Genomic DNA, 13,331 nt, shown 5'->3' on the forward strand with positions numbered 1-13,331 from the left:
ACCTATCCAGTATGTACCTGTGCCAAGTGAACTAGTGAAATAAGTATCTGGATATTTCCACGCAATATTTTGCCTCCATCATTCAATGATATAACAAAAAAATATTTATTGAAAAACTGTTATACAAAAGTTATTGTCCCAGACACTTTTAGAATGCAAAAGTATGAGCATAACACCTGTTTAATAACAGTATAAGACATTAAATAAATAAAATTTGCAATGCAAATAACAAATGCTTGCAATTTTTAGGGGATGATTATTTTATGCTAGAGGCAAGTAGGAAAGTGCATACTGAATAAGCTAGTTATTAACAATGAGTATAATTTGGAAAAGTGGCAATGAGATGACATTCCTGGTAGACTGAACACAGGCACACTGGAGAGAGCATGATCAGAAGTGACTGTTAGATCTGTTGTAGCACCAGTGGCACCAATAACAAAGAACATAGGTCACTGATAATTCTTGAAGCATAGAATGCATTTAGTAAACAGATGGAATTCAGTGCAATATGTATTTTGTATGTAGAAAATATATTACAACTCTTAATGTGAAACCCATTCTTTCCTTGTTGGCTGTTATAGCTTGAATTGTGTTCCCTCCCAACACCTCCCCCCGCCAAAAATGTTATGTTGAAGTCCTAACCCTGAGTAGCACAGACCATAACCTTATTTGAAAACAGGGTCATTGTAGATGCAATAATTAAATTAGAATGAGATCATACTAGAGTAGAATTGGCCCTAATCCAGCATGACTAGACAGCCTTGTGAAAAAAGACACCTAGGAAGAATGCTATGTAGAAAACAGATTGGAATTATGCAGCTGAAAGCCAAAGATTGCTGGACAACCATTAGAAGCTAGGAAGAGGCAGTGAAGAGTTGTCCTACAGGTTTTGTGGGAGCATGGACCTGCCAACACCTGATCTCAGGCTTCTAGACTCCAAAGATGATGAACTCTTGTTGTTTTAAGTGACTCAGTTTGCAATACATTATGGCAACCCTACCAATCTAATACATTGGCTATATAATACCATACCACAGGCCAAAGTTTGGCAACACATGTCCCATGCATATGGCTAAAGGGGCTTAAGAAATTACAATTAATTTTCTTGGTTGTGATCTTTTAATTCAATTCTACTTTGGGAAATCAAGAGACATAACTTGATAAATTATCAAAATGTTACATGATCATTCAAAAGATATTGGCTGACTATAAATAACATATGTGTATTATACTACCTAAAGTACCTGTATCTAAACATAAATGTATATTTAGATACATAGATAAAGGTAAATTGGTATTTGAATTCAGGCTTATTATGATACTATGGCAAAACAACCAAGAAAATATTGACATTGATTTATGTAGACTAATTTTAGTAATTTTTATTAATAATCAAAGATGTAAATACTTAATTGCTACTCCCTCAAAAAAAAAAAGTGGGACCATAAAACACACACTAAAAACAACAATGGGTTAGAAAAGAAGTCTTGGGAGAAATAAGATACAATCTGTAAAATTAGGCACTAATTTTTTTTTTCTTTCTTTCAAGATTTTATTTAAATTCAAGTTAGTTTACATATAGTATAATATAATATTAGTTTCAGGGGTAGAATTTAGTGATTCATCACTTGCATATAACACCCAGTGCTCTTTACATCAAGTGCTCACCTTAATGCCCATCACTCAATTATCCCATTCCTCTACCCACCTCCCCTCCATCAACCCTCCATTCATTCCCTATATTTAGGAGTATTATGATTTGCCTCCCTGTCTTTATCTTATTTTTCCTTCCCTTCCCCTATGTTCATCTGTTTTGTTTCTAATATTCCACATGAGTGAAATCATATGGTATTTGTCTTTCTCTGATGGACTAATTTCACTTAGCATAATACACTCTAGTTCCATCCAGGTAGCTGCAAATGGCAAGACTTCATTATTTTTGATTTTCTATTCCTGTGTGTGTATGTTTGTGTGTGTGTGTGTGTGTGTGTGTGTGTGTACCACATTGTCTTTATCCATTTATCAGTTGATGGACATTTGGGCTCTTTCCATGTTTTGGCAATTATGGATATTGCTGTTATAAACACCGGGGTGCAGGTACCCCTTCAAATCACTATTTTTTCCCTTTAGATAAATACCTAGTAGGGCAATTGCTGGGTTGTAAGGGTAGTTCTATTTTTAACTTTTTGAGGAACTTCCATACTGAACACTAATTTTTTTAAAGCATTCATTTCAAATACAGAAAGAACTGGGTGAAAAGGAAATACTGGTATTGGTGATGCATGTTTAGGACAACTCAAAGCTGCACATTCTCTCCAAAATTCTATGTTAGTAAATATAAATTTAAAAATGGTTTTTATGTAGCAAACATTCACTGGTTAAAAAGTGTATAAATGATATAGAATAATAAAAACCTTAAGAAAATCTGAATTATAGTAAGATTAAAAGTTTTTAAATGTTTTCAGACTGAAAGTAGTAAGTTCTGGTATATGCAACAGAATATTACTTGGCTTTATAAAAGAACAAAATTTTGCCATTTTGGACACTATGGATGGACCTCAAGGACATGATGGTGAGTGAAATAATTCAAAGAAATATTGTATGATTCCTCTTATATGTATGGCCCAAAACAAAAAATAATCTAACTTTATTTATAAAAAAACGGATCTTTTCCTTTAACATCTGGAACACCACAAGTGTGTCCACTGTCAAGACTTCTACTCAATATAGTACTGAAGCCCAAGCTGCAGCAATCAGACAAGAAAAATAAAAGTAAAGTTTCAGGATACAAAATTAATACACAAATCTATTGCATTTCTATACATGATTAATGAAGTAGTAAAATGAACCTGAGAAAATAATCCCATTTATAATGGCATCAAAAAAAAAAAAAAAAAAACCTAAGAACAATTTTAACAAAGGAGGTGAAAAAGACCTGTATTCTTAAAACTGTAAGACATGGATGAAAGAAATTGATGACACAAATGGAAAGATATACCATACTCATGGACTGGAAGAATATTGTTAAAGTGTCCATACGACCCAAAATAATCTACACAGTCAATGTAATTCCTAGCCAAATACCAACAGCATTTTTCACAAAACTACAAAAAATAATCCTAAAATGTATGGGATCCCAGAAGATCCCAAATAGTCAAAGCAATCTTAAAAGAAACAAAGCTGGAGGTTTTATAATCCCAGATTTCAAGCTATACTACAAAGCTGTAGTAATCAAAACAGTATGGCACTGTCACCAAAAAAAAGACACATTGGTCAATGGAACAGGGCAGAGACCCCAGAAATAAGCCCACACTTAAATGGTCAATTAATCTACAACAAAGGAGGCTAGAATATACAAGGGGGGAGAGATAGTCTCTTCCATAAATGGTCTTAAGAAAACTAAACAGCTACATACAAAAACAATGAATCTGGACCACTTTCACGGACCATACACAAAAATTTAAAAATGGATTAAATAGATAAATATAAGACCTAAAACATAAAAATCCTAAAAGAAAATACAGGCAGTAATCTTTTGGACATCGATTCTAGCAACATTTTTTCTAGATCTATCTCCTCAGACAAGGACAACAAAAGCAAAAATAAACTATTGGGACTACATCAAAATAAGTTTTTGCATAGCAAAGGAAATCATCAACAAAATAAAAAGAAACCACTGAATGAGAGAAGATATTTGCAAATGATATATCTGATAAAGGGTTAATACCCAAAATATATAAACAACTCCTACAACTCAATACAAAAAAAAAGATGAAAAAATGGCAGAGGACAAAATTTTTGCAATAAAGACATAGATGGCCAACATACATGAAAAGATGCAAATCAAAATCACAATGAAGTATTACCAGTCAGAATGGCTAGTATCAAACAGATAAGAAATAAATGTTTTTAAGTAAGTGGAGAAAAGGGAACCCTTGTGTACTCTTGGTGGGACTGTTAATTGGTGCACCACTATGGAAAACAGTGTGAAGTGTCCTCAAAAAATTAATACTAGAAACATCTTAAGATCAAGTAATTCTACCGCTGGTTATTTACCCGAAAAAGAAAAAAAAAAAAGAAAGAAAGAAAACACTAATTTGAAAAGAAATGTGAACTGCTATATTTATTACAGCATTACTTATAATAGCCAAGGCATGGAGGCAACCTAAATGTTCATTGATAAAGACGTAGTAAACACACATACACACACACACACACACACACACACACACACACACACACACACACACACTGGAATATTACTCAGCCATAAGAATGAGATCTTGTCATCTGCGACAACATAGATGGATGTAGAAGGTATAATGCTAAGTGAAATAAGTCAGAAAAATTCCACATGATTTCACTCATATGTGGACTCCAAAAACAAACAGACTCATAGATACAGAGAAAAACTGGTGGTTGCCAGAGAAGAGGACATGGCAGGGAGTGGTCAAAATAGGTGAAGGGATATAAACTCCTAGCTATGAATAAGTCACAGGGATGAAAAGCACAGCATAGTCAATAATATTGTAATAACTTTGGTGACAGATGGTAACTAGAGTTATGATGAGCATTGCATAATGTACAGAATTTTTGAATCACTATGTTGTACACCTCAAAGTAACATAACATTATATTATCAACTATACTCCAGTAAACAAAAACAAAAGAAAGGCTAGACATCAGAAAAAACAACAAAAATAACAAACTCATAGATACAGAAATAGACTGATGGTTAACAGAGTCAGGGAGATGGGGGTTGGGGGAATGAGTGAAGGAGGTCAAAACGTATTGAGAGAAAATCAGTTCATGTAAGTAATTAAACATGAGCAAAGCTACAAAGGGAAAAAGGAAGTCATCATGCCCAGGAAGGTATAAGGACGAGTTTCCTGCTTTGTTTGCTTTTCTACACTGCATAGGTCCGAGCATTAACCTTCCATTATTCCACCAGCAACTGGATGGCCATTTTACATTGTTAACTTTTGAGAGTAAATTCTAGAAGGGATAAACTAAACATGATAACTTCATTATTGCCCAGAAATATGGATAACATGCACTTTCTTTTCTGTCAAGAAACTAAAGATTTTTCCTTCATCACATAATAAATAGAAGACACTGTTAGACAAATAAGTAAGCAGTGCTTTTGATTTTAAGATCAAAATCTAATGAGAGAAAACCACCTGCCTTTTCTTCTTGCTATGTCTCCCAACCTTACCACTAGGGAATTGTGTTGTCAATTTCTGTGTGATTTATATGGGCATCTGTGCTCCATAATCATGGGCATATTTTATGATTTCATTTGCTGTCATGACATCCTTAGGATTTCATATAGACTTTATTAGAAAGAAGTCACTGTTGGCAAAGCATTATTTTAAATAAACACCAAAATAGTTGTGTGTATATTTATAATCAAAATCACTGAGCTAAAGGTATGAACTGATGTTCAAGTTGGGTATCCATTTACTTAGGTACTATACCTCCCACTTGATGCAAATCATGTTTTCCAATTACAAGAAATTATTTAAGGTGCATAGTAATGTGTGTTCATATTTCTACTTTCATAATTTTTTAAAACTCTTTAATGGTTCTATGTGTTCCCTATTCTTTAGTGATCCTCTAAGACAGTGGTTCCCAGACTGTCATCCCTAGCCAAGATATAAGGACATGACCTCTACTGTTTGCTACTGATTCCTTCTCTGATAACTCTAAGATGGAAGTAAAGGAAGCACTCTCTATAATCACTTGATAAATGACTTCTGTTTTTGAGGATCCCTCTGCACAACACTGAGGATCCTGTAAGAGTTATGGTACACTGTTCCCTTGCTATCATTTTCAACAACCTAAAATTATAGTATTAAGAGAGATTCTAGGATGCAAAATACATTTTTCAGCCACTGAATTATATGCCACATCACTTGTCTGCTTAATGAGAAACAGGTGGCTCATTTTCAATTGCTACCATTTATTCCTTTGACATAAACTTGTTTTCCTTACTTTCATCGTTCTTTAATTTGCTTGTTATTACTCTCTGAAGGTAAAACTAGAAATTTCAAGAATGGTTGGTGTGTATTGCTTGTTGTATATCTGTGATAAAATGTTCTCAATGCCACAGAAAGTTTCATAAGGAAAAAAGAGAAATGGGTAGGAAAAGTAGAAAAACTAATTTCTAAGATAGAAAGGTGAAACTTAGAGAAAATTAATTTCACATATTTTAATCTGAAAAGAATTCAGAACTAATTCCTAATTCAATTTATCACAAACTGATATGAATGTTACCATGCTAAATATTTTTAAAAGCACATCTAGGAAATTAAAATATGCAATGCTCATAAAAAGATAAACCAAATATTAAAATACCTACTTAACATAATTAATCACTATCAATTTCAGAGTGGAGTTTTAATGTACAGAATATGCCATAAATCAATCAAGAAGCCCTTCAATAAAATAAGCAAAATGAAACACATTAATTGCAGAAACTGTTTGGCTGATTCAAATTAAGTTAAGGCCAAAAGTCACATTATAGGCAAGCTAATTGCTTAAACTGAAACAAGGCTGATTTTTCTTTTACTTTCATCAATAGCTTTTACGTTCCTTGAGAATACCGTATCTTACTTATTTCTGAATTACAAATTCCTTTTATTTATTGGGGTAAACCTTTTATTGACTCCCTCGTATGCTAGGTATAGAGGCATAAAAACAAATCAGTCAGTACCTGCCAAAGGTCTCACATTATTCACAAAAGAGATTCACATTAATTTTCTTAAATATTTATTGTTAATTATAACTTTTATTTCACTGAAAAGGCCTTAACAGACTTTAGACCAACTTTTACCTACTGAAAGAAGTTTATACTTATTGAAGATTTTTCATAATTGCTTCAAAAATAATTTTGAGCGAAGATCAACTTTGGAGCAAGTTTTACTTTGTTTTTATTTAATTCTAATTTTTCTTAATCTTTGTCATCTTGAACTAGGTATACAATTTTAGGTCTCATTGTGTCTTCCAAAAATGAGGGCAATAACATCTGAAGGGTTCTGGTATGGATCTAGGTAAAGTCCAGGAGAATTGCATCTTACATAAAGGTTAGGTTCTTATGTTAGTCCTTATGAAAAAAGCAAGTCTAATAAAACCCACCTTTGGGAATAAACCCTTAAATTTCTCATAAGATTATATATGGTGCTGGGTATATAATCCTTGTACAGGAATACAATACCCATCTGTAACCTTTTAGAACAAAATGTGTTTCAGAGTTCAGAATAGCTTGTATTTTAGAAAGCTAAAATGTTCACGTACCTTCCAAAGTAATACTTTAAGCTCGTCTCTCTCAGCACCTTGTGATCACGCATATTAATAATTCTGAAATGTAATTGTGTGTTGGAGTCATGCAGGTATCTATGGGAGAGCTATCAAGGTTGACATGGAGCAGGGAATATTTTGGTGTTCAAGGAAAAATCAGAGACAAGGTGTGCTTGTGCCAGTGTAATCAGATAGTAGGCTGAGAGGAGAGGTGGTCATGAAGCTGACAGTGGGCCTGAACTGGATGGCCATGTCGGCCACTGAACAAACTGTGCCTATGACTCAGTGTAATAGGGAATCACTGTGAGCGCTGAGCATGGACGAATCTGACATATTTTAAAATAACTCTGGCTCCTATACTGAGATAGACTAACATATGGGTGGCAATAATAGAAACAGGGAGATCATTTAGGTGGCCTTCACAAAAATTAAAGTGAGAACTATGATTGCTCAGATTATGTTAGTGGCCATGGAGTTTTGGGGAAAAAAATTTAGGGTAAAATTGATGGAATTTGCTGATAGATTAGATGTAGACTGGGGTGGGGGAGGTAAGAGTTTCACTAAGGATTTTTACTTGAATAACTCAAAGGATAAGATTTCCATTTACTGATATGGGGAATACTATAAGTGCAGCTGATTTGTAATTTAAAAAAAAAGTCAAGACTGGTTTTGGCCATATGTAGTTTTATGTTTACTAGATATATAAGGGGTGATGTCAAATAGGCTGCAGAGTACAGAGTTGTACACTGGGGATATACATTTGGGAGTCTTCAGTGAGCTGGTAGCATAAAAAATCACAAGACTGAATGATGTTATAGAGAAAATGGATGATGACATAGAACAGAGAGAGAAATAGGTCTGAACACTCGATCTAGGTCTAACTTTTGAATATCTTTGAGAATACCAGAATCTGACAAAGAGGACTGAGAAAAAATAAGATAGAAAACAAGATAGAGGGTTGTTCCAGGACCTAGTGAAGAAGGGGTTTCAAGAAAGAGTGAAAATAATTGTATGAGAAATCAAGTAAGATGAGGACTAGAAGTGACCTAAAGCAAAACAGAAGGCATTAGCAGCCATCATGAAAGTTATTTTACTGTTAAATGGTAGATGTGAAAGTCTGAGTTCAAAGAAATAAGACAATATGAAAATTGGAGAATACAAACAGACAAAACTTTAAAGATGATTGGTTAGATCACAATAATGGAATGGTAGTTGGAGGAAAACATGTGCGGGGGAGAACTGCCCTCCCATATAGATGAAACAGTATACCAGGGAGTATCACCATGATGGGCATGACTCAGCAGAGGGGGCAATTTATAATATAGGACAGAGATGAGAGAATTGCTGGATCAATTTCCCTAAGATAGGTGGGGGGATATAGGATCTAGTACACAAGTAAAGGAACTGACCTTGCTAGGAATATAAACAGCTCATCTATGGTAACAGAAGGTGAGGTAGGCAGGTAGGTAGAGGATGTTAAGATGGCAATTTATGGAATATGATTGAATCCATTTTCCCAGTGAATTAATAAGGAAGGTTAGCTCAGGATTGGGGAGGGGATTTTGAAGACTGGTAGAGAGAGGAGAAGATAAGAGTCACCCAATAGAGTGGGAAGGTAGACAGCCTCAGGATGTGTGGAGAAGCTGAGACTAGTAGCAATTAAAGTAAGAATTGTGGGCATCCTAATGCACTTCTCCAGTAAGGTTAAGTGCCCAAGTTGATACAGAGAGTAGGTAGAGAGTCGAATTTAACAACCATTTAATTTTAATAGGTAAAAAAACAAGAGACACAAAGTTGAGTGTTTTTAAAACAGAATGATGGTGTGATGGACCTTTGACTAAACATGGATAAAGAATATTTTAAAAGACAGAAGAAGCAATTAAAAGTGATATATTCAATGGATTGTACATAGCAAAGTGGAGAGAAAATTATGGTCATTCTCCTAGCAGGAATGGTCCTGAAAGATATGAAATGGTCGGAAGAAAATGCTTAAAAATGGAACCAGAAAAGACCCTGAATCGCCAAACTGCAGAAGGAGCTGAGATGTCCTTCAACAGATAAATGGATAAAGAAAATGTGGTACATATACACAATGGAATAACATTCAGCCATCAGAAATGATGAATACCCACCATTTGCATCGACATGGATAGAACTGGAGGGGATTATGTTAAGTGAAGTTAGTCAACAAAGAAAGACAATTATCATATGGTTTCACTAATATGTGGAACAGAAGTAATAGGATGGAGGACTATAGAGGAAGGGAGGGAAATCCAAAGGGGGGGAAATCAGAGAGGGAGTTGAACCATGAGAGACTATGGACCCTGAGAAACAATCTGGGGGTTTCAGAGGGGAGGAGGATTGGGGGGAGGGGGTAACAGGGTGGTGGGTACTGAGGAGGGCACGTACTTTGATGAGCACTGGGTGTTATACTTAACTAATGAATCATTGAACGCTGCATCAAGGACTAATTATGTACTATACAGTGGCTAACTGAACATAATAAAAAAATACATTTATGAACAGCTATGATTGGAAATAAAAACGCCCAGGCTATGCCTTTCATAGACTGCTGAATTCAAATATATGAATTCAAGTATCTTGAAGGCAGGAATTTAAGCAAGTCAAGCAGTCATTCATCTTAGCATTTAACACTTAGGAAAGGGTATTAGAAATTCTCTATGTAACAAAAATTTTTGAGTCATAGCCATAAAAACCATAGAAATGAGTAGGCAAACAAACAAACAAAAAACACATGGGGCACCTGGGTGGAGTGTCTGCCTTTGGCTCAGGTCATGATCCCAGGGTCCTACTGAGTGGGAAGCCTGCTTCTCCCTCTCCCACTCCCCCTGCTTGTGTTCCCTCTCTCGCTATGTCTTTCTCTGTCAAATAAATAAGATCTTAAAAAAAAACACACAGTCACTTAAGTTTTTCTTTCATTGAATCTTCATTTATCACCACTGAATGCTTTAACACTGGTATCATGTAGTGCCAAGGAGAGCAGAAACAATTCCCAACAATTACAAACCATTATGAACTTTCATTTACTGTGAGTACATGTAGCCAAGTCTAAATGTGTGGGGGCCAACTATATAGAAATGGGAGTTCTCTTAATTAGCTCCCATATGAATTAAAATATTAAAAAAATTAACAAAACTGCTAATTTTAAGCTAAATATAGATTAGAATTTAGCCAATTAAAAGATTTTTTGAGGGAGTAATATATTCTTACTGACATTGTCTAGAAATGCTGCCTGATGGTAGTAACATGCAGACCAAACTTAGTGTTATTTTTAAATCCTCCACAGACAATTCATCCCTTATTACCTATACCTGGGGTAGAATGCTCTCATCACTCTACTTTTAATATGAGCAAGAAATTAGAAGTACCCTGAATATATTGAAATCATTCATAAAGAAGGTGACTACTAGAGAAAACAATGAACTGGGCTTAAAATGAAGGATAGAAGGGGAGTTTTAAGTGGCCACAGAGAGATCTGCGACAAGGATAAATGAGTGGTAAAATGTCATCTCATGAGCTTCTGTGCTATACATTTTAAGAGAGAAAGGACTGGCATGTCTGAAAATGGCAATGAAAAGCCCAATGGACTGTGGACTAGTGAGTGATAATAGGAGAAAAAGTCACTGTCTCTTGAGAGGGCTACAGAGAAGGCAGTACCATCAGGAGAGCACCAGCATCTGGCCTTCCAGATGTACAGGTTGGTGCTCACCTGTATCTATTTCTCTAAGTCATATAGAAAAGGCATAATATAGCATAAAATAGGAGAGGAGTCTCTGACTTAACATGTCACCTCTATCTTATTCCAAAAGCAGTTTTTAAACACCACCCAACTATATATTGTCAACAAGACACCCATTTTAAATACAAAGACTCTGATGTGATAAAATCAAAATACATGCTATCCTAACACACACACACACACACACACACACACACACACACTATCCTAACACACACAGCTGGAGTAATTAATTTCAATATTTATTCCATGACTATTGGCTTTAAAAATCATTTGAATGCGGCCACTCTAGATCTAATTCTAATTTCAAAAAAGCTTTAAGAAAAGAAAACATAAAATCCTTATGGAAATGCTGAAGGAGTTTCTTGCGAATTTAAGGTTTCTGGCAAATGAAATCCTTAGAGAACTGTCATTTTGTCATATCTAAATGGAATTTTAACACATGGCTTTTGAAGATATATTTGTGTGATGAGAAATACCCTTACACAACAGAAGCCATATTTATGTCATAGGAAACAAAAAGAGGCAAAGAGTTGTTTAAAATGTATATTTACATATAAACACCACAAGCATTGTAGGCATTGCATATGGAAGATTAATCTGAGAGCAATAAAAGTAGTTTGTGAAGAAAAGTCATTGAATCTAATAAGCTGTACTAAGTACCACAGAGATTTTCCCAGGATATCTTAGTAATTTCCCAAAGCAGTATTGTTAAACATATCAGATTACTGAAGACACTGGAAAGCTGAACTATTTCTATGAGCTGATTATTAAGGCAATAGTCACACACACACACACACACACACACACACACACACACACACACACACACACACACGCACTGATCTTAGAGCCCGATGAACCTAGGTTGAAATCAGAGAAAAAAAATCATATTTAAGTTGCAGATTTTGCAGCATTATATAAGTCAGGATTCTTAGTTGTAAACAACAGAATCTACTCTGAACAAGCAAAATATTGAAGATTAGGCAGCTCACAAAATCTTCAGGGCAGGCATCCAGGGACTCCACTACTGCTACTCTTTAAGAGACTCCCACATCCATGCTCCCAAAGATTTCATGCTCACCATCTTTTTTTTTTTTAAGAGTGTGTGCATGCACAAGAGGGGTGGGCTGTGGGTAGAGGGGAAGAGAGAGGAAGAATCTTAAGCAGGCTCCATGCCCAGTGCAGAGCCTGACGCAGGGCTGGATCTCATAATCCTGAGATCATGACCTGAGCCAAAATCAAGAGTGGGACACTCAACCGACTGAGCCACACAGGTACCTCTCATCATCTTTTTCAAATAGCCCCCTCTAAATGAGGTCTCATGATGGTGTTTCTGCTTAGAGAAGCATAGAACACAGGTCCTATCTAGTGGCAAGACAGGCTCAACTAATGAATTCTGACCTCTACCTTGTGAGGCAAACCTCAAAAAGTAAGGATTTACTAAAAACTTAGAATCATACTGTTCAAGAGATGTTAGGCAACCATAAATATGGCCAACGTCTACTACACTTTTTAGTTAGTGTATTTTATGTACATTGATACATAAATGATGCACTTGGTAATGCTGTTTTATAAAAAAAAAAAAAGCATCTGGAAATTTCTTAACACCATTACTAGAATAAATTAAATACTCAAAACATGGATATTATCATTGGTCTGTAAAAACTTTTATAGAAGTTTTAAACATTTATTATAGTCAGCCTAGTCCTGCTACCTCTATCAATAAAACGTAGCCAATTATAATTGCACACCCAATAAGGCTTACTAATAGGGATAAAAATCACTGGCCAAAAAAAGCACAATCACATTCAAGTAACCCCTTTGTAACATTAAAATCTATTAGCATTCTTGTTTTTTCCAACAATCTCTCTGAGACTGGATATTGTGAATCCTGCCTTGAGAGATGGAACCCACATATCAACAGATCAACAGTCCAGCTTTCACAGAAAAGGCTAACAGCTACATCTCACGTAATGGTTAGTTGCTAACGTAACTCATTTGGAGGTCTACTGGGAACTTGGTTTTCCTTAGATCCTTCTGCCATAACTCATGGCATTTTCCATTAACTCATGGCTTCTCATTTCCTCAGATTTCTATAATTTAACAATGGAACTTTTAAAATTTGAAATAGACAATGATGGAAACCAGTTTTTTTCAATTATTTCATTTTTTTATTTTTTTTTTATCTCTATGTACATTTTAGGGAGCTTAAAAGAAAATCTTTGGAACTGTCAGTGACTATTTAAAGTAAGTAGCTTCCTAAATAAAG

This window comes from Zalophus californianus, chromosome 10, assembly GCF_009762305.2.
Source record: "Zalophus californianus isolate mZalCal1 chromosome 10, mZalCal1.pri.v2, whole genome shotgun sequence".
Taxonomy (NCBI): domain Eukaryota; kingdom Metazoa; phylum Chordata; class Mammalia; order Carnivora; family Otariidae; genus Zalophus; species Zalophus californianus.